Source organism: Elgaria multicarinata, chromosome 2, assembly GCF_023053635.1.
Source record: "Elgaria multicarinata webbii isolate HBS135686 ecotype San Diego chromosome 2, rElgMul1.1.pri, whole genome shotgun sequence".
NCBI classification, from domain to species: domain Eukaryota; kingdom Metazoa; phylum Chordata; class Lepidosauria; order Squamata; family Anguidae; genus Elgaria; species Elgaria multicarinata.
Window position 1 is genome coordinate 8,658,504 of NC_086172.1, and position 19,058 is coordinate 8,677,561.

General features: G+C 41.2%; 1 protein-coding gene across 2 annotated transcripts in view; it reads right to left on the minus strand.

The window, feature by feature from the left end:
* PELI1 (pellino E3 ubiquitin protein ligase 1) overlaps positions 1–19,058 on the minus strand; it is a 66,915-nt gene that overhangs the window by 40,058 nt on the left and 7,799 nt on the right. The window lies entirely within an intron of this gene.

Below are 19,058 nucleotides of genomic sequence, written 5' to 3' on the forward strand. Positions count from 1 at the left end.
GCTTATCTGGTAATCAAGCTGATTTAGGAACAAGAAGAGAACACCTCTAAAGATGCATTATGTTATAATTTATTCAGCCCAACATATTCCAGGTAAAATTTCCATCAGGGGACACTCTGTAAAACCTCAACAGTGTGTGTGTGTTCATTCTCCACATGCATTGTTACAAAGTGATTACCACGTCTAAGAGAACATGCAAAGTTCTCTTTTTGTGAACCGCCCAGAGAGCTTCGGCTATTGGGCGGTATAAAAATGTAATAAATAAATAAATAAATAAATAAGAACAAACACAGACGATTGAGTTTTTACAGTGGCCCTTGTGGAGATTTTACTTGAAACCCCTCTGGACAGTATTGAGGAAAACACAGCAGGCAGTTTCAAGATTCAAAACAACCACTTCTGCCCTCCTCAACAGAGATAGGTGGGTATCTCCCCAATTTCTTTCTTATTGCCTGATATTATCATAAATGTTTTTCCTGAACAGGAAGATGGGCATAGTTAAGTCTTAATGAAATTGTGCAGGCAGGGGCTGAACAAGTGAAGTAATAACCATTGAATGTACAACTGTAATACAATGAGGGGAGACAAAGATTTCTAAAAGGCAAGTGTGAGTGCAACCACAACTCTTTTCAAATAACAGGTAACTGAAATAATCTCATTGGTGTCCTGTTTTTTTCCTACCTCTGTTACTCTTGGCTTAGCATGTCATATGAACCATTCCTAACCATGGTGGTTACATAACCACAGTTTAAACACACCTAACCATTTACTGCAAAAGGGTCAGCAGGCTAACCATGGCTTAGTGTGTTTAACTCAAAATACTTATCCACAGTGGCTTAGCGTGTCATCTGAACAGGGTCTATGACTAAGCTTTTAATAGTCAAGGGAGCTCTAACAAGAGTATATATACATATTTACTGACAATGCAGCAAAAAGCTAGCTGTTGATTTTAGTCATACCTCATATTTCTTTGGGTGGCAATGCCATTTGTCTGTAAGATACTGACAATTTCCCAACAATTTCCCACTAGCTCTTAATTTCTCAACAATTTTCCCACTAGCCCTAAACGGCTTGGGGCCAGGTTATCTGAAGGAACGCCTCCTCCCATATGTACCTGCCCGGACCCTAAGGTCATCCTCAGGGGTCCTTCTCTGTGAGCCCCTGCCAAAGGAAGTGAGGCAGGTGGCTACCAGGAGGAGGGCCTTCTCTGCTGTGGCACCCCGGCTGTGGAATGAGCTCCCTAAGGAGGTCCGCTTGGCACCTACATTATATGCTTTTAGACGCCAGGTGAAGACCTTTTTATTCTCCCAGTATTTTAACTGTCTATAAATAAATTTTAACTTGGTGTTTTAAATTTGTAATTTTGCACTGCTGTTGTTTTTATCTGGTTGAGCTTTTATACTGTATTTTACAGTATGCTTTTATACTGTTGTTTTATACATTGAATGTTTTTAATTTTTGTGAACCGCCCAGAGAGCTCCGGCTATCGGGCGGTATAGAAATGTAAAATATAAATAAATAAATTTCAAGGAGGGCAGAGTTGTTCATCTGTTAGCATTGAATGACAGCAGCAGAATCTAGACCAGGTGTTCTTCATTTGGGAGTAATAACCCTCCAACCTTTTTCCAGGAGCCCCAACATAAATGCCTTTTAATTACCTCCTGGTTTTATTACGCAAGAAGATGCTTAAAGTATCTTGGTTTTGTGCTGTGGCAACCATTCTGGATAATGGCTTACCCTACCCTTATTCCAATCAATCGCTTTTTTGGTTTTTTTTACAGCAACAATGCTATTTAGTACGTTATGCCCAAAGGCATAACCTATAAGGCACTTTTTATTTTGCTGAAGATCTTGGGGCAGATTAGTAACATTTTTCATTAGAGTAGCAATGTGTATCAACACTTTCACATTCAACATTTTCAGTTTCAATAGCAATTTGCAGGAGTGCTCTTCAGTCATGTGGGAATAACCATCCTTGCTTACTACTCCAGATAAACATTAAAAATACAGTATGCAAAGTTTAAAAACATAAAAAACACAAACAGATAATATACACAGAGACAACAGATAACATATAATACAATGTTGAACTATTTATAATGTTATAAATTATAACACAAGGCACCATCCTATTTTCAATGCTAGTTAACATCTACATGAAATCGCTGGGCGAGATCATCTGGAGGCACGGGGCAGGGTGCTATCAGTATGCCGATGACACCCAAATATATTTCTCTATGCCTTCAATAACAGCGTCAGCGAAGGATAGTGTGTCTCCTCTGAATGAATGCTTGGAGGCAGTAATGGGCTGGATGAGGAAAAACAAACTGAAGCTGAATCCAGACAAAACAGAGGTGCTAGTTGTCAAGGGCTCTGACCTAGGTTTGGAGGTGTGTCAGCCAGTTCTGGATGGGGCTACACTCCCCCTGAAAGACTGTGTTCGCAGTTTGGGGGTGCTCCTGGATCCGTCGCTCCAAATGACAGCCCAGATGGATGCAACGGCCAGGAGTGCCTACTATCAGCTTCGGCTGATACGCCAGCGGTGCCCTTTCCTAGAGCTGGAAGACCTAAAGATGGTAGTGCACGTGCTCATAACCTCGAGGCTCAACTTCTGCAATGGGGCTACCATTGTACCTAGATCGGAAACTTCAATTAGTTCAAAATATGGCAGCCAGGTTAGTCACCAGTACACCTAGGGGTGAGCATATTACCCCAACATTAAAATCACTCCACTGGCTGCCGATTAGTTTCCAGGCAAAGTACAAAGTGTTGGCTATTACCTTTAAAGCCCTACATGGTTTGGGTCCAGGTTACCTGCGGGATCGCCTTCTCCTGTACAATCTGCCCTGCACACTCAGGTCCTCTGGGGAGAACTTACTTCCATCAGCCAAAACGAGGCTGACAACTGTTACCCAGAGGTCCTTTTCTTCTGTCGCCCCTAGACTGTGGAATGGCCTGCTGGAGGAGATTCATCAATTTACCTCTCTCTCCGAGTTTAAGACAGCTATTAAGAGCAGCCTCTTCCAGCAGGCCTACCCAGCTGAATTTTAAACCAATAATTTTAAGATGTCTTGATTGTTTTTTGATACTGTATTGCTTTATATGCTTTTTAATTAATTTTATGTATTTGATTTATACTGTATTGTTGTACTAATGTTGTTCCCTGCCTCAATCCAAAGGGAGAGGCAGAAAAGAAATAATTATATTATGTTATTTTTTATTATTATTGTTATTATACAGAGAGCTGGCCAGCAGTTCCATTATTGCTAACAGCTGGGATTAACTTCTTCAAGTAGTGAATGCACAACCCGTTTCCCTCAAAAGAATCATCCTGCAGCTAACTGCAGTTGACTGCATACTTAAGGAATTCACTCTGTGTCTAGGGAAATTAGTTATAGACATTATGTGGAATAAACAATGACAGATGGACGATCACACTTTCAAGTTTAATGACTTCTAGAGGGAGAGTCAGGTTTTGGGCAGCACATACTATTTACATAGTCTTCTAGCATAAAGGCTGTTGTTAGTCAAGAAATCCCAATATACTTGGGACATGTTATTTATGTAACACTACCATCCTGTATTTGTATTACTTTCATACTGTTCCAAAATTCTTCATATACAATATCTTGTTGTATTCCTTACATCCTTGTATAGTAGGGCCAGTATTATCCCATATTGCAGATGGGCGGGTGGGGAGGCTGAAAGAATGGTGGCTTGCAGAGGGCACCTACTGGTCTTATTGCAAAGGAGAGATCTCATTGATTCATCTAGCAATGGGTATTAGCCACTGTAACTCAACAGAGTTTCCAAGTTCAGAGAACACATTCTTCAGAATATTGGCTGATGGGAGAAGTTGTTGATTTCGTGCCCCGCTGCTGTGGGCTTCCTAGAAACATCCGGCTGGCCTTGTTAGCCCTTAGTCCAACTCAGCAGAGATTATTTTATGTTCTTATTTCAACCAGGATTCCTGATTCATGCTCATTCCCTCTAGCCACAACACTATAGCAACTCTGTACTTGCACTAAACTTTGAACTCAAACCTCTGGAAGTCAGAGATTATAGCCGTACTGTATGTTAGAAAAAATGGTCATTCTATGGATTCTGTGGATAACCACATAAAACTTTTAACTCCACCCATCAACCCTCACTTTTTCTATGTCCCCTTTCCACATCTTTTTATGTACGTATGAAGCTGAGCCAGGCGATTTGGTCCACCAAGCTGAGAAGTTTCTATAGTATTGGCAGCTCTCTAAGGCCTCAGCAGAGGCCACTTCCCAGCCCTGCTACAAGAGGGCTGGAGATGCAAGGGGCCAGACCTAGGATATTCTACATGTCAAGTATGTGCTCTACCACTGAGTTATGGCCTCTTGCCATAGGGACAGGTACATACAATCCTTTGCCAAACATTTGCTGCTTATTGCATGGCAGATTTCAGAAGTTGCAGTATGGTTAAAGAAGGGTCTGGTAGCCTGCAACTTTACCACTTCGACTGTGCAGCAAATAGGGCAAGTGTTATTTTCTCTGTGTGTTGGACAGCTTTATTTTTCTTTAGAAATAATCCTTTTTTATTGTGAATATTAACAAAACAGAACAAAAAAACATTGTGAAAAAGTAAAACAAAGAAACATTACATATATAGGAATATCATCATTTTTCCCATCAGGTATACTGTTCATTTAAAAAAGGGGGGAATTATGCATAGGTTTCAAGAAAAGCAGACCATATATCCACTCGCAAGTCACACCTGTATAAAACCTGTTCAAATATTGATCGCACTGATAGGTCTTCAATCCATTGCATTACGGGAGTTGAGCATTTGTTCTTCCAACGTAAGCCTTTTAGCTGTCATAAGGACAGCTCTATTTTAATATAGTAATTTCCCCTAAAAACAGATCCCACCACACACACATGCCTGTATTTATGGCCGCTTTTCCACACATTCAGCTCTTAAATTTCATTTAATTTCATTTAATTAAATTTCTTTAATTTCAGCAATTAAAACCAAATCAAAAGTGGAACTAAAAAGACTAATGATGTTGGGTAAACAAACTGTTTAGGTGCAGATTCCTATATTTACACCATCTTGCTGGAATCTCATGCAGCAAAATAGAATTCTCTTGCAAGGAGGCATTTTTGCCATTATTCACCATTGTACTTTGACTGCATAGCCACTCTGAGATCAATCTGTAGCCAGAAATAAAAACTGCACCACCCACTTCTCCTCAAATCCAAAATTAGAACCAAAAGCAAAGGGAAGAAGGATGCTAGAGACAGACTCACCTGCAGAGAAGTCCAGTTCTATCTGTCTCATTCTGTTTAATGCTGACAATGTTTTCACATTTGACCTTATGAGACATTCAAACAACCTCCAAGTCACACACAGTGCAAGTCATTCCAAAATGCATTGTACATAGGCTCTCAACCCCCACAATTCTAACTCCACCATGCTTTGCCACCCACTTCCTCAGCATCCCTAGAGAAAGGTTTCCTCAGCAACTGCAAGTGAGGAAAGGCCTACACACCACCTGCTTCAAGACTATGCCTCAGCATCAAACTCCCACTCATTCCTGATGCCTGGTGAAAGAGGTCTATGCCTCTAGTTGCTACGTCTACTAGTTTGCATAACACATAGAAAGGATGGGGAAAGATGGTATAATTTCAAAGCTAAGCAGACTATTTAAACTCAAATGCCAATATGCAGCCTATGGATTGGCTATAGAGGGGAAATAATAATAAACCACAACGCTTATATCAGCTATACTAATAGTTCAAATCCGTGGACAGCTGCTTCTTTCCACGAGAAATGACATATAATGAAAAAGTTTTCCTCACAACAGCTCCCATTACATGGGACCTATTAACATTGGAACTGCCCCACAGGCAACGGCTGCCCCTTCTTTCCCAAGCAGGAAGAAACCTTGCCTTGGACATGGCTCTTTATGTAAATTAAAGCTGTAAAATGCACAGAATTACTTTTCTTTGCTATTCTAGAATTCATATAATACTGCTCTGTAGACAGAAGGGTCAGCATTCCACGCATAGCGTGAAACACCAGAGTGTTTGTCTGCTGATGAAATTGCATCTACCAACAGAGCTGATTCGCCTTCACCCTCCACCCACAAAATTGCTCTGGAAGGTTGGGGAGACCCTCCAGAGCAGATTTGGAGGAGCAGGGAGCTGTGATGGGAGGAGAGGATGAGAAAGGTCAGTTGTACAAGCAGAAGTCCACCACATGACGTTGGATGTAGTACATGTTTCTTCAAACGATTTCTGAGGAATTCAGTTTTGAAGAGTTGCTGAAGTTCACTAGGAGCTATTTTATTTGTCTGCACACTCCAGGGACCTTAAGGGACTCCACGGGCATCTGGTTTCTAAAAAACAGGAGTAGTCCTCCAAAACCATCAAAGTTGTTTGGGCGGCTTAGATGTATTTCAAATAGCTATGATACATTTTGAAAACTTCTATTCTAGCTCCAGCACCCTTACAGCAAAGATATTAGGAAGGAAAAGATAAAGGACTCGCCCGCTCCTTCTTTGATGTGGCCACAAGGAGAAGCTTTCGCTTCTGTTTTTGACTAACTGCAGTTTAGCTTTCTGTCTGAACATGGACAAACCATGCTTAACTTAAACTATAGTTTACTGAAACACAAGTCAACTTCAAAGATTAGTTTACGTAGTTGGCTTGCTTCAACAAATCAGTGACGACATGCTAAGCCATGGTGGCTAAGCATTTTGTGCTCAATATTCTGGCTTAGCATGAACCATTCCTAACCATGGTGGCTGCATAACCACCATTTAAACACGCTCACTATTTGCTGCAAAAGGGTTAGTGGTCTAAACATGGCTTAGTCTGTTGTCTGAACAGGCCCACAGCTAAGATTAACCACAGCCTGGCAGCTTTCAGACGTGCTAAACTATGGGTAATTGAAAATAGAAGCAAAAGATTCTGATCTACTCCTCATGACCATGCTGGAAGAAAGTGGGATTTCAATATGATTTCAATACTTGTACACATAAAATAAACCTCAGTTTATAGTTATATCCAAACAGGGTCTGCTTATGCCTCTCCCCTCTGGCCTTAGTAAAGATGGTTTGTGATCTGGGCTTATTTGGAGAAACCACAGTTAAACATGGTTTGGACAAACCATAGTTAAAGCTAATCTATTTGTCCTGCTTTGGATGAAATGACAAATTGCAGCTAGTTAAAAATGGAAGCAGATGCTTCTCCAGGCCCACCCCAGATGAAGACAGAGAAGTCCACAAAAGACGGTGGCTTGTTCATGAAGCACTACACTACGGACTGAACACAGCCATTGGGTAAGCTTATACCAAAGAATTTAAGACAATTATGCCCAACTGTTAAGAATGGGATGATGTTGCCAAATTTTCTACATAAGATCTCTAGAAGATCAGAAGTCACAAAAATGCTCCTATACTTGCATTTTTATTTTGATTAGACTGGATCCAGAACCGCCCAGAGAGCTTCGGCTATTGAGCGGTATAAAAATGTAATAAATAAATAAATAAATAAATACAATGGATCAACTGCATGGCCAGAAGTGGACTTCTTTGCCTCTTCTTTCTCACAGCAGTCCCTCCAGCCCCCTGAAAATCCTACACAGAGCTTTAGGAGACCCTACCAAATGCTTTGTTGTTATGTTAACTTTGAATTGTTTAACCCACAAACAACCCAAGAGTTTATGGGTTCACACATCATGAAACAACTCAGGAATGTGGGCGCTCCTGGGTTGTTAATTAAAAGTGGAAATGGCTCACACACACTCCACTCATCTCCACAATTCCTGGGTTAAATAACCCAGGAATTGTTGCTGTGATGTGTGAACCAGGTCACTCAGTTCCAAAGAATCAGCAGCCTATTGCTGGAATGCAACAAATCTGATTGCATTAGCCAGGAACCTGCACTATGGGGCAGTTTTAATTTAAAAAGTTTTCATAAATGCTTTTCACATTCCAACCCCAGATTTTAAACAATAAAAATAGTAACCCCCCGTTGATGCAAAACCTATTTTAAACCCTTATTGCAAGTCAGATTGGAAGATGAACAAAGTACAGTGCACAAAGATATATTCTGAAATGTGTTTAATGTTTGCACTGCTATCTAGACAGTACATAAGAAGAATACTAAGGTTTGTTAAATGCTGATTTCAGGGAGAAACTCCATTACATCACACCACATAATACATTTTAGCTATCAAAAACTCAAAGGTTGAAATACTCCAACCATTTATCAGAAATGTTGTTTAAAAGCAGTTGCCAAACAAGACACTGGATACATCCAAACCATTTATTTACTATGAACAATACATCAAGCTCTTATCAGGGCCAAAAGTTCTATCAAGGCTATGAAAATCTATCCAGTTTTGGAATTTGGAAGTCAATTAAGTAGTAAGTTACACGACAGTCCTGAGATGATATAAGAAATGTTAGTTGGCATAAGACTATGGCTTGATCCACACATTTAGAGGAACGTGATAGGATAGGAACGAGGTTATACAACAGATGAGGGGTCCCATTTTTGAAATGGTTCCCAAAGGGTTTTTTAAAGCATCCAGACAAAAAACTAATACCATATAAAAGAGAACAAAGTTAATCTAGTCTGCTCTATTTTTTTATTATTATTTGCTAGGAATTTTTAATGGAGGAGAGCATTAAAAATGTATTCTGAAGTGAAGCTGTGTGTTTTACCACCTTAGTCTGCTGCATAGGCCTATGACAATGACATCCTTGTTAGAGTGGGCGCACCATTCAACGAACAGGATAAAGAGTCAAGTGATTTATTTGTTGACTTTTAATAAAGAAATGAGCCAGACCGTTGCCTTCCAACCACTGTTGCAGGTAAAAAAAAAAGAAAAAAAAAGTAGAACATGACATTGGAATGCAAACACTCTCTAAAGCAGCCTTTCCCAACTTTGTGTCCCCCAGATGTTTTGGCCTTCAACTTCCACCAGACCCGGCCAGCATGGCCAATAGGCAGGAATGCTGGAAGTTGTAATCTTAAACATCTGGAAGGCACCAGGTTGGATAGGGTTGGTCTAAAGAGATATGCATTCCACAATGCACTTTAAATGGTTTAAGAAGGCCACACCTTATAGCAAGCATTAAAGAAAAAGGAGATTTAAAATAAGAAATAGGGAGGAAGAGTGGCAGGGTGGGGAGAGGTTAGAGCTATGGTTTTGTGCAGTGAAGATGCTGAATGCATTTACAACTAAATTAGGACTAAATACACCAACGAAGACAGAAACTTTGCAAAAACAAATTGATCTGGCCACATAAAGTGGGACATCTACTCATAAAAATCAAAGTCATTATATGAAATAGCAGTTGATGGAAATCAAAGTGCAGCTATACAGCTTATTTGAGAAATGTAAGTAATCTGGGCATTTTCTTCTACTAGCAAAATGCATCATAATTGATAGCATTCTTCTATAGGACTCCTTTCCTCGGAGTAATTATTTGGAAGTACAGCATGTCACAGAGAGAGGATTTGGATTCAGACTCAACCCAAAGAAAAGTTGTGTGAGAAAGAGAAAAATTGTTAGTTAACAAAGTGCTAATAGTATTAGTTCCAAATGGAACGTTTCTATGAGATAGTGCCTTCGATGAGACTTTAAAATAAGTTAGTTTATGTAGTTACCGTTAAGTACAACTTTTTAAAGTTGCATTGCCCCTGTCCTCAGCTATTACTAGAAAGCATAAAGGAAGAAATTTAACAGTGGAGTAGCAGCATAAGCCCTCTTTTCATTTTCTCATCAGCACTTTTAATAACATCAAAATAATGGACATTAATTCACATGTTTAGTTGATGATTTGTCAGAAACAGAGACTCTCCACCAATTATAAGCATTGCATACAATAAGTTAAGTTATCAATTCAATGTGTGATGGAGTGAGGCAGACAAAATGTTGGGATAGAATTCCCTAGTGTCCTTGATGCAATCCTACTGAGCCAAAATACTAATTGCACATACACTGGACGTTAATCCCACTGACTGGGTTCTGTGTTTTTTAATCAGCATTACAGAGACCAGTATTAGACAAATTCATTTAGACATAGGTTTATGACATGCCCAAGTTAGATCAAGCATCATAACCTAGACACATTTTAGAACAATTCAAATGAAGGCACTACAACGGGCAGTAAAGCAATTCTAGGCGCTTATTTCTCATGAAGCCAAATCCTATGCACGTTTACCTGAAGTTCCCAAAGTTCAATAAAACTTACTCCCAAGAAAAAACCCAGAGAGTTCAACCTGAGCATTGTATTGCTTTAATTCACCCCTATGTTTAGTTTAACACAGTTAAAACGCAAATTCAAGGTTGGAGTAAAAGATATGGAAGCCTCCCTCCTGCAGCCTTCTCCTCCATACAATCTGCCAGCAGTGTCTCTTCCTCAACTGAATACAGACATTAGGCTCTAGAGCAGCCTTCCTCAAACTGGGGCGCTCCAGATGTGTTGGACTACAACTCCCAGAATGCCCCAGCCAGCTGGCTGGGGCATTCTGGGAGATGCAGTCCAACACATCTGGAGCGCCCCAGGTTGAGGAAGGCTGCTCTAGAGGTATCATTACTCAGCTCTCCCACTTCAGCAGAATTTGCTGATCCAGAGGGCCTAAGTGGAGGACTTCTATATTGTTTTCTTCCTTCCTTCCTCAACAAGCCTCTCAAAGTATTCTTATTCATTTAGCCACCCTTTCTCCTTTCACAGTTAACTTGTACTCTATCCCTAACTGCCAGTTTGCTTCACTGCTGCTTTTACATTCACCTCCTCTTATAATAGCTTCTCTCTCTTATTCCATTTCTCTTTATTCCCAGGGTGTTGTTTTTTTAAAAAAAAATTATTAAAAATATTTGCCTTGTTCTCTGACTAACTCTCACTGCTACACCTGCCTGTGTAACATGCATGGTACGGCCATAGCACAAGGTGCTCAAGCAAAGAGGTACTGGGCAGCCTGAAGCACCGAGACTCACCTGAAAATGGGATGAGACCCACTGGTGGGTCCGAACCCATAACCTGAGACTGATAAAGGAATTGTGAGGAACACAACAGGCCAGTTCATACCATCATCAGCTATACAAACCCTTGAGGCTTGATTAAGCCATGACATGTGCTGGGCAGAATTGTATTATCACCCACCTGGCCGCAGCTTGTCGTGTCGTCCGAACCCAGGCATGGCTTGTTTAAAGAGGAAACAACCCTCAAAGCATGGCTTGTTTGAGGGGGTGGGAAACAACCCTCAAATAACCCAAATGGTAAGCATGTTGGAACTGGTCCTAATCCAAAAGGGTGTCTGATCAAGAGTGACAGGTCTCTGTCTCAGCCTCTCCTTCACAATTACTTCAGAACCTCTCTTTCCTCTCAGAAACAAGCCTTCTACCATTGCTCATCAGGGCCCCAAAGGGTTGAAAGGCATTCCACCACAGGCCTGCATCTGAATGGTTTTCTAAATGCACTTCCTGCCTTGTTTCCTGGCAGTACTGTCAAAGCCTTGGCTGATCTGTGGAATATATGGAAATGGCCCAGACAGTTGACACTATCGCTCCTAAGTACCCTCCTGCTAGCTAGAGTCAAGTTAGTGCCCTGGTTTAAGAGCAAAGTAGGGCAGTGAAAAGGAGGGACGATGATTAGAATGCTGGTGGAAAAAAATGGAGGACAAAACAGACTAGAGTCCAACTAGAGATCTACTTGGTTGTGGCAAGGGCAGAGAGGAAAGCTTGCTACTCCAGCTTCACTGCATCTGCGCAAAATGTTCACAATAACCAAGGCATTTCTTGATCCTTCAAACTATGGTCTTATTGTTGGTTGCAACAGCAAGGTACATTGCAACAGGGATATATAGGGCAAGCACAACCACAGTTTGCTGGTTTAGATGCAGCAAAGTACAGTTTGCACTCAGTGAACTGGTTTCACATAATGCCAATTCAATTGTTTAACCCATGAATTGGTGGGGAAGCAAGCAAGGGAACAAATGCACTGCCTCCTGCACGCTCATCAACCTCCAATCAGCCCAACTGGAGATTGCTCCATTGGTTGTTTAACCAATGATTAACTCAGAGTGTCTGGGTCGGATGCCATGAAGAAACCTCCAATAAGGCTGGTCAGAGTTTGGGTATGCAAAATGGTGGTGGCACACATCATACCATGATGTGTTTTGCATGATACACATCACACATCGAACCGCCCAGAGAGCTTTGGCTATTGGGCGGTATAGAAATGTAATAAATAAATAAATACCCAATTGTACATTTATTAACCTATAATTTGCTGCCATTACATGCAAACAGCCCCAATGAGGGCTTTCCCATTGACCTGGTTTGCACATTGGCCTGGTTCTCATGTTGTGACAACGCAGAGTATGCGTTGAGTATGGGTTCACATTAACTTGTAGGTTGTTGTTGAATCATGCCTGCACTATGGTTTAACTATGGACTGTGACCATGAACAACCAAGGAAAGGAACCCATGGTTTGATGTTGGGTTATGAACTCTGAGTTAGAGCTAACCTATGGTTTATTTCATCTAAGGATTGTCTAGCAGATGGTTGAACAAATGGTGGATTGTTTTCTCAACTCCTAGGTTACTTGTTTTCTCCCTCCTTTGCCCGTTCCTTCCATGCCTTTGCAGTGCTGTAGTACTGGGTTGTAGAGTGACTGGTGAAACAAACAATGAACAACCCCCAGTTCTGGGCTTACATGTAACAACAACCCATTGCTTAAACAACCCAGAATTCCCAACCCCAAAACAAACCATGGGTTATCTTTCTGGATTACTTGTGATTAACATGGTTTGTTAATGAGGCAGCCCAGAATTCGACATGACAACAACCCAGAATTCAGCAACCTGCAAGTTAAATAAATCATGGATTAGTGTTATCTGTGCACCAAGTCAGTGATTGGGTTTGCATGATACACTAAGCCATGGTGGATAAGTCCTGGGAGTGACTCACAAGGTGTTAATGTGTTGTTTGAGAGGCGTTCTTGCCACCCATGAGGGGTTAATTACAAACTCCGGTTGGTGGCCCAGCTACGCCCCTATCTAGACAGGGATAACCTGGCTTCAGTTGTCCATGCTCTGGTAACCTCCAAGTTAGATTACTGCAATGCGCTCTACGTAGGGCTGCCTTTGAAGATGGTTCGGAAGCTGCAGCTCGTGCAAAATGCAGCGGCCAGATTGATTTCGGGAACCAGAAGGTTTGACCATATAACACCTGCTCTGGTCCGCTTGCACTGGCTGCCTGTATGTTTCCGAGCCCAATTCAAGGTGCTGGTTTTGACCTATAAAGCCTTACACGGCTTGGGACCACAATACTTGACGGAACGCCTCTCCCGACGTGAATATACCCGGTCACTATGTTCAACATCTAAGGTCCTCCTCCGGGTGCCTATTCCGAGAGAGGCTCGGAGTGTGGCAACGAGGGATAGGGCCTTTTCAGTGGTGGCCCCCAGACTATGGAATGATCTCCCTCATGAGGCTCGCCTGGCACCAATGCTGCTATCTTTCCAGCGCCAGGTTAAGACTTTCCTCTTTGCCCAGGCATATGGCGGCACATCCTAATTACCCACATGTTTAGTTTTTAATCGGTTTTTAATGCTTTATGTGTGTATGTTCTGTGTTTTAGAGTTTTAAATTTTGTATACTTGTTTTTACCTCAATTTTAGAATTTCTGTAAACCACCCAGAGAGCCCTGGCTATGGGAGCGGTATATAAGTGTAATAAATAAAATAAATAAATAAAATAAATACCCTCATAACCCAGGCTCTGCAGTAGGGGTAAAGGGCACCATGGTGGCTTACCATGTTGTGTGGGGAGTATGCGAGGGTAATGGGGACCTACCATGGAGATGGATGCCTAGAGCAGCTGAAAATGCCATCACCACCGTGTTTCACTTGGCAGATCTCTATTCTCTATGACTGAGATCTACCCAGCAGCACATGATGCGGCTGCCTGGTTCCCTCCTCTGCCAGGGTGGAATAGGATTACTCTGGAGGGGGCATGCCTTCAAGAGGGTAGGGAAAGCACACTGCATGGAGTGGCTGCGTGGTCATGGGGGGGGGCAGCCTGTTGTTCTCCATTACACACACACCTCATGTCATCTGAATGTGCCCATTGTGTGTTTCTGTGTTGGAAGGATCAACCACTATTTTACTATTTTACTGACTCACACTGGAAATAGTTGCTAGTGGAAAAGCATTTTCCCCTCCATAGAAAATGTGGGAAAGTTATACCTGTTAAGATAGTTGATCTTGGGATGGCAGCAATTCATTTTGATAAGGTGATCATGACAGCTGCCTTGGCTCTGAACTTTGATAAACCTAAGTAACTTCGTCAGAATTTCTGAGCATCTTTCCAAAGCATGAAGACATGCTATTCTGAAATAACTCAGATATGGAGTTGTTCTTGGATAGGCAGGTCACCCCAGTTGCTCATAAGGGTGTACAGGAGTTAATTTTGTGACGAGCTTTGTCACTTTACCCCACCTTCAGAACTATTTGGTGACTGACTAAGGAAGGTGGATTGTGGAGTTCGAGTGAAACACAAAGTAAATCGCGTAAGTCTGAAGTCCGCCCACACCTGAGTTAAACAATACAGATCTATTTTCCAGTCATTCGTCAATATTCTTCCCCGCACCCCTTGCAAACTAGCATTTTTCCTGCCTGCTTGGCTGGATTCCTGCTTCTGATGTACGGGGAGCAATGTGCATTACTTACTTGTTTCATCTTTAGCAGTTTTGTCCTCAAATCTTTCTTGGCTTAACATTTGGCTTGCCAGTATAAATATTATTTTCTTCATTTGGAAAAAAAACTTTCCACTATTTCAAGGAAGACATTTTGCCTTTTATTATTTATTTATTCATTACATTTATATCCCACCTTTTTTCCTCCAAGGAACCCAAGGCGGCATACATAATCCTCAGGGGGATCTACACTACTGCTTAAAAGTGCTTTAAAGCGCTTTATAAAAGTTTTGACAACTGTTTGGGCCCAGGACACACTGCATATACAGTTTTCAAAACGTTTTCAAAGTGCTTTAAAGCACTTTAAAAGCAGTAGTGTAGACCCCCCCCCGACTCCTCTTCTCTATTTTATCCTCACAACAACCTGTGAGGTAGGTTGAGCTGAGAGTCTGTAACTGGCCCAAAGTCACCCAGTGGGTTTCCATAGCTGAGTGGGGACTAGAACCTGGATCTCCCAGCTCCCAGTCCAACACTTTAGCCACTACACCACACTGGCCTGTTATGACCTTAACTCAGGTCTTTATAGCCACATCAGCTGTATTATGAACATGTATAACACCAATTAAGAATATTTTTTTTATTACGGTTGCTTTCCAAACCTATTTTCATCCAATATATTTCTAAGCTTGCTTTTTGTATCCTTCTCATTTTTGAAAAACGTTTCTCCTTCTGAAATTAAATGATGGTGTTTGACTCTGAACAACTTTCTACTTTCATGCATATTGACATCAATAGTACTTCCAAACAGCTTGAGAGTTCATATGCCTAATACCAACTCATCTCCAAGGCAGAATCAATATCTAGACTGTGTATATTTGTCATGATCTCAGTTCATATGTACCCAGCCAACCATCTGAAACTTAAAGTAGTGTAGAGAAGCATTTGTTTAGTTTTGCTGTGTTATTGGCTATTAATTTTGGTGTACAGAGTGATCTTCAGGAAAACTGTCTACCATTTCCTCTTCTGTAATATGGATACATTTTCATTTTATGATCTTCCAATATTAGTGTTTCACTTCAGAGAGCCATCTAATATCTTAACTAATAAGTGGGTCCCAGCAGGTTCCTAAGCAGGTGGCACAATGAGAGGCAGTCTCCTCTCTTCCCCATTTCAAAGGGTTTCTCTCTTTCACCAGGCTAATAGCAAGCTAGCCCTCTACACACACACACACACACACACACACACACTGCTGACATGCATAGTCATGTCTGACCACCTGTGTTCGGCTGACGTGAAAAGTCTATGGCCATACTGACGCATGTGTGTAGTGTAATGTTCCTCCGTGGAAGGGGGGACACTGGCCTAATCAAGATCCCCTTCATGTGGAGGAAGATGTACATACAGCTCCTTTCCAACAGCGGGGCGCATGACCGTGTCAGCAATAGGACTAGCCCTTGCAGCCTCACGGCACCCCTCACACATGGGGAGGTCATCTGACCCTCCCTGTTCTGAAGTTCTATTCAAATACATATCGACTATATTAGGTCCCACCATAAGGTCTTTGGAGAAGCACGTCATAAGTTTTAGATACTACTTCATTTCCATATATTTGCAGCCACCTGGGGCTTAAATCTTGCACCTCGTGTGGCCTCTATGGATTTAGCTGTTAAGGGGGAAGTGGAACGTTCTACTGTTTCTCTTCCTTTTGAATACATACCAGGTGGCCCAAAAGTAGGTATATAGTTGTTTAGAATGTTGATGGGAGGTACTGTATACTTACTTTTGGGGCACTCTGTAGATATGCCTTACTGATTATTCTAGCAATAACTCTCAAGGATTTCAGACCAGGATCTTTCCTGTTACCCAAGATCCTAGAAATCTCTAGGCCGAACCTGCGACTTTCTGCATGCAGAAAATGTGGTCTACAATCTCAAGTTATAATAAACTAGGTCTCCATGCAGGTTCTCTGGGCCTCCTGCTCTTCTTTCTCCATTATTAGAGCAGAGTTTGTTTTTATCTACTACGTGCTTTTAGTTGCTGATTTACAAAAGATGTTGGCTTTCATACCATGTAAGGAACCTTGTCAAATGAGTACTGACTGGGTACATTCTCACCCAGATCAAGTCTCGCCCATACTTTTGACACCTTAACAATGTAGTTCTGTTACAGATCAGACACCATTTTCCTTGAGGTAATTCCTGCTGACCAACTTAACATTATCTATCGCTTTGTGACACTTATATACTGCTAAATATAATAAAATCTCTCAGCAGTTCAAAATCCCTCAGTGGTTCCAACTGCATTTATTTTATCTATCTTGTCTGATCTTGGTAACAACAACAACATACTCTCATGGATGATACTAATAATAAATAGATAACAACAATAACAATAATAATATAATCTTATGCTCCCATACTGTCTAGGAATACTTTTTGAGCCTTTGGAAAGAAAAGGGGTGGCTTTATTCTCGATAAAGTTTACCTGAAATAGGCAAACAGGAAAAAAGTCACAGGCTAGCCAACAGTTTCATGAAAAGGCTGTTCCACCCCACACAATTCTTTTTATAAACCATTCTGGGAACATGATTGAAAGGCAGTAGTTATTTATTTATTTTGAAGATTCAAATAATCTCAAAGAGGTTTACAAGCAGCAGATAATACAAATGCCTCCCCCACACACACAAGCACACACAACCCAGCAATGGAACCCGGCCATTGGGTTCTGCAGCCTTAGGGCAACTGACAACTGGAGCCAGTGGGTGGTGAGATCAAGCTCTCTACACTTGCTCCTTCTCTGGCCAAGGGATGGGGCCAGCTGGTTTCCCCTCCTGCTATGATGTTTTTCCTGGGGGAGGGTGCATGTGTGTATGTGTAAATCTCCCAATGGCCCTTGTTCACCTGACTGTTAAAAGAGGTCAGAGTGTGCTTCCCTTCTGCTCTCTGGTTTGAAGTAAATATTTTTTACCACAAAATGCTTATAGATAAAAAATAAACCTGAAAAGTTCAAACAAAAACTCTTAATTATGATTTACATAAAATAAGCAGCCTGGTCTAACCATATTCTTTTTATTAGCCTGTCTATAAGATGTGCACCAGTAGTGACCAATCCATCCTAAAATTCCTCATAGAAAGCAAAAAAAAAAAAAAAAGCCCTTGAGAAATGAAAACTGGATGCAGAATATAAAACTGAACAAAATCTGGTTTGGATGCTTTCAGTACATGCAATACACTAAATCTGGCAGAGGTCCTGCAGAACACGAAGTACTTGCACACAGAGCCTGCCAAGAGCCAGGAATATAGCAACCATGGCTTTGAAGAACAAAGCAGAACTACTAATCGTTTCCACTCAAAGCATTTTTCTTAAAAATACCCATCAATTCCAGGTAGTCTCTGAAGGCATGACAACATTAGAGCTAATTGGCAAGCTTTATGAAATGGTGCACATGGATTGGCAGAGGACCAACATCTAGCATTTTAAATAGTGGCAAAGGTTAAGAAAAGCTGTTAAACCTCACCATATACTCTTGTCTCTGGACCCAAGTTGTAGAGTCAATGCAAAGCATTTCTATTACCGGCCTTGCTCCTGCTGCTGCACTGTGAACAGTGACGTATATTTTATTTATTTATTACATTTTTATACCACCCAATAGCTGAAGCTCTCTCATATATACCAGTAGACAAGAAAATAGCAAGGGCCAAATATGTTTAAAAAGATGTTGTCAGTGCAATCTATCAAACTGACTCACAAGTAAATGAATTATTATTTACATGCTTCTCATAGATTATATTTTTTATAAAGAGCGCCCTTCTGCACATGACTAATCCTGCTGAATTGTGCCCATATACCTAGCCTACCAAGTAGTTACTATCCTAATATCTGGTGTACAGGTAAAGCACAATTAATCTGTTTGGTCATGCAACATGACATGTGAGCAAAGGAACCTACTGTCCACCCCCACCCCACCCCCAAAGAAAATATGGGATATACAGAGGAAACTTGGGATAGTTCAGCATTCAGTTAAGCACGATAGGAAGAAAAGTGCCAGAGTTTGGACTGCAAGGGAAAGCACCAAACAAGAGCTGAGAACAGCCCACGTAATATTGTATGCTTCCCGAGTTTACCAGGCAAGATTTAAGTCATTTTCCTTTATACTTTGAAATACAACAAAGCTCTGACCACAGCAACTTTAATTACTATGTTTATTTGCTCCCTTGTTTCAACATTCCTCCGAGGAAAACACACACATACACACAGCCAAAAAAAGAGGGAGGAGCCACGTTTACAGCAGATGGTGGGAAACTGAGGAACTGACATATTTTTAGAATTAGTAACACATCCCAAGTGGTGCATTACAGAAGTGGA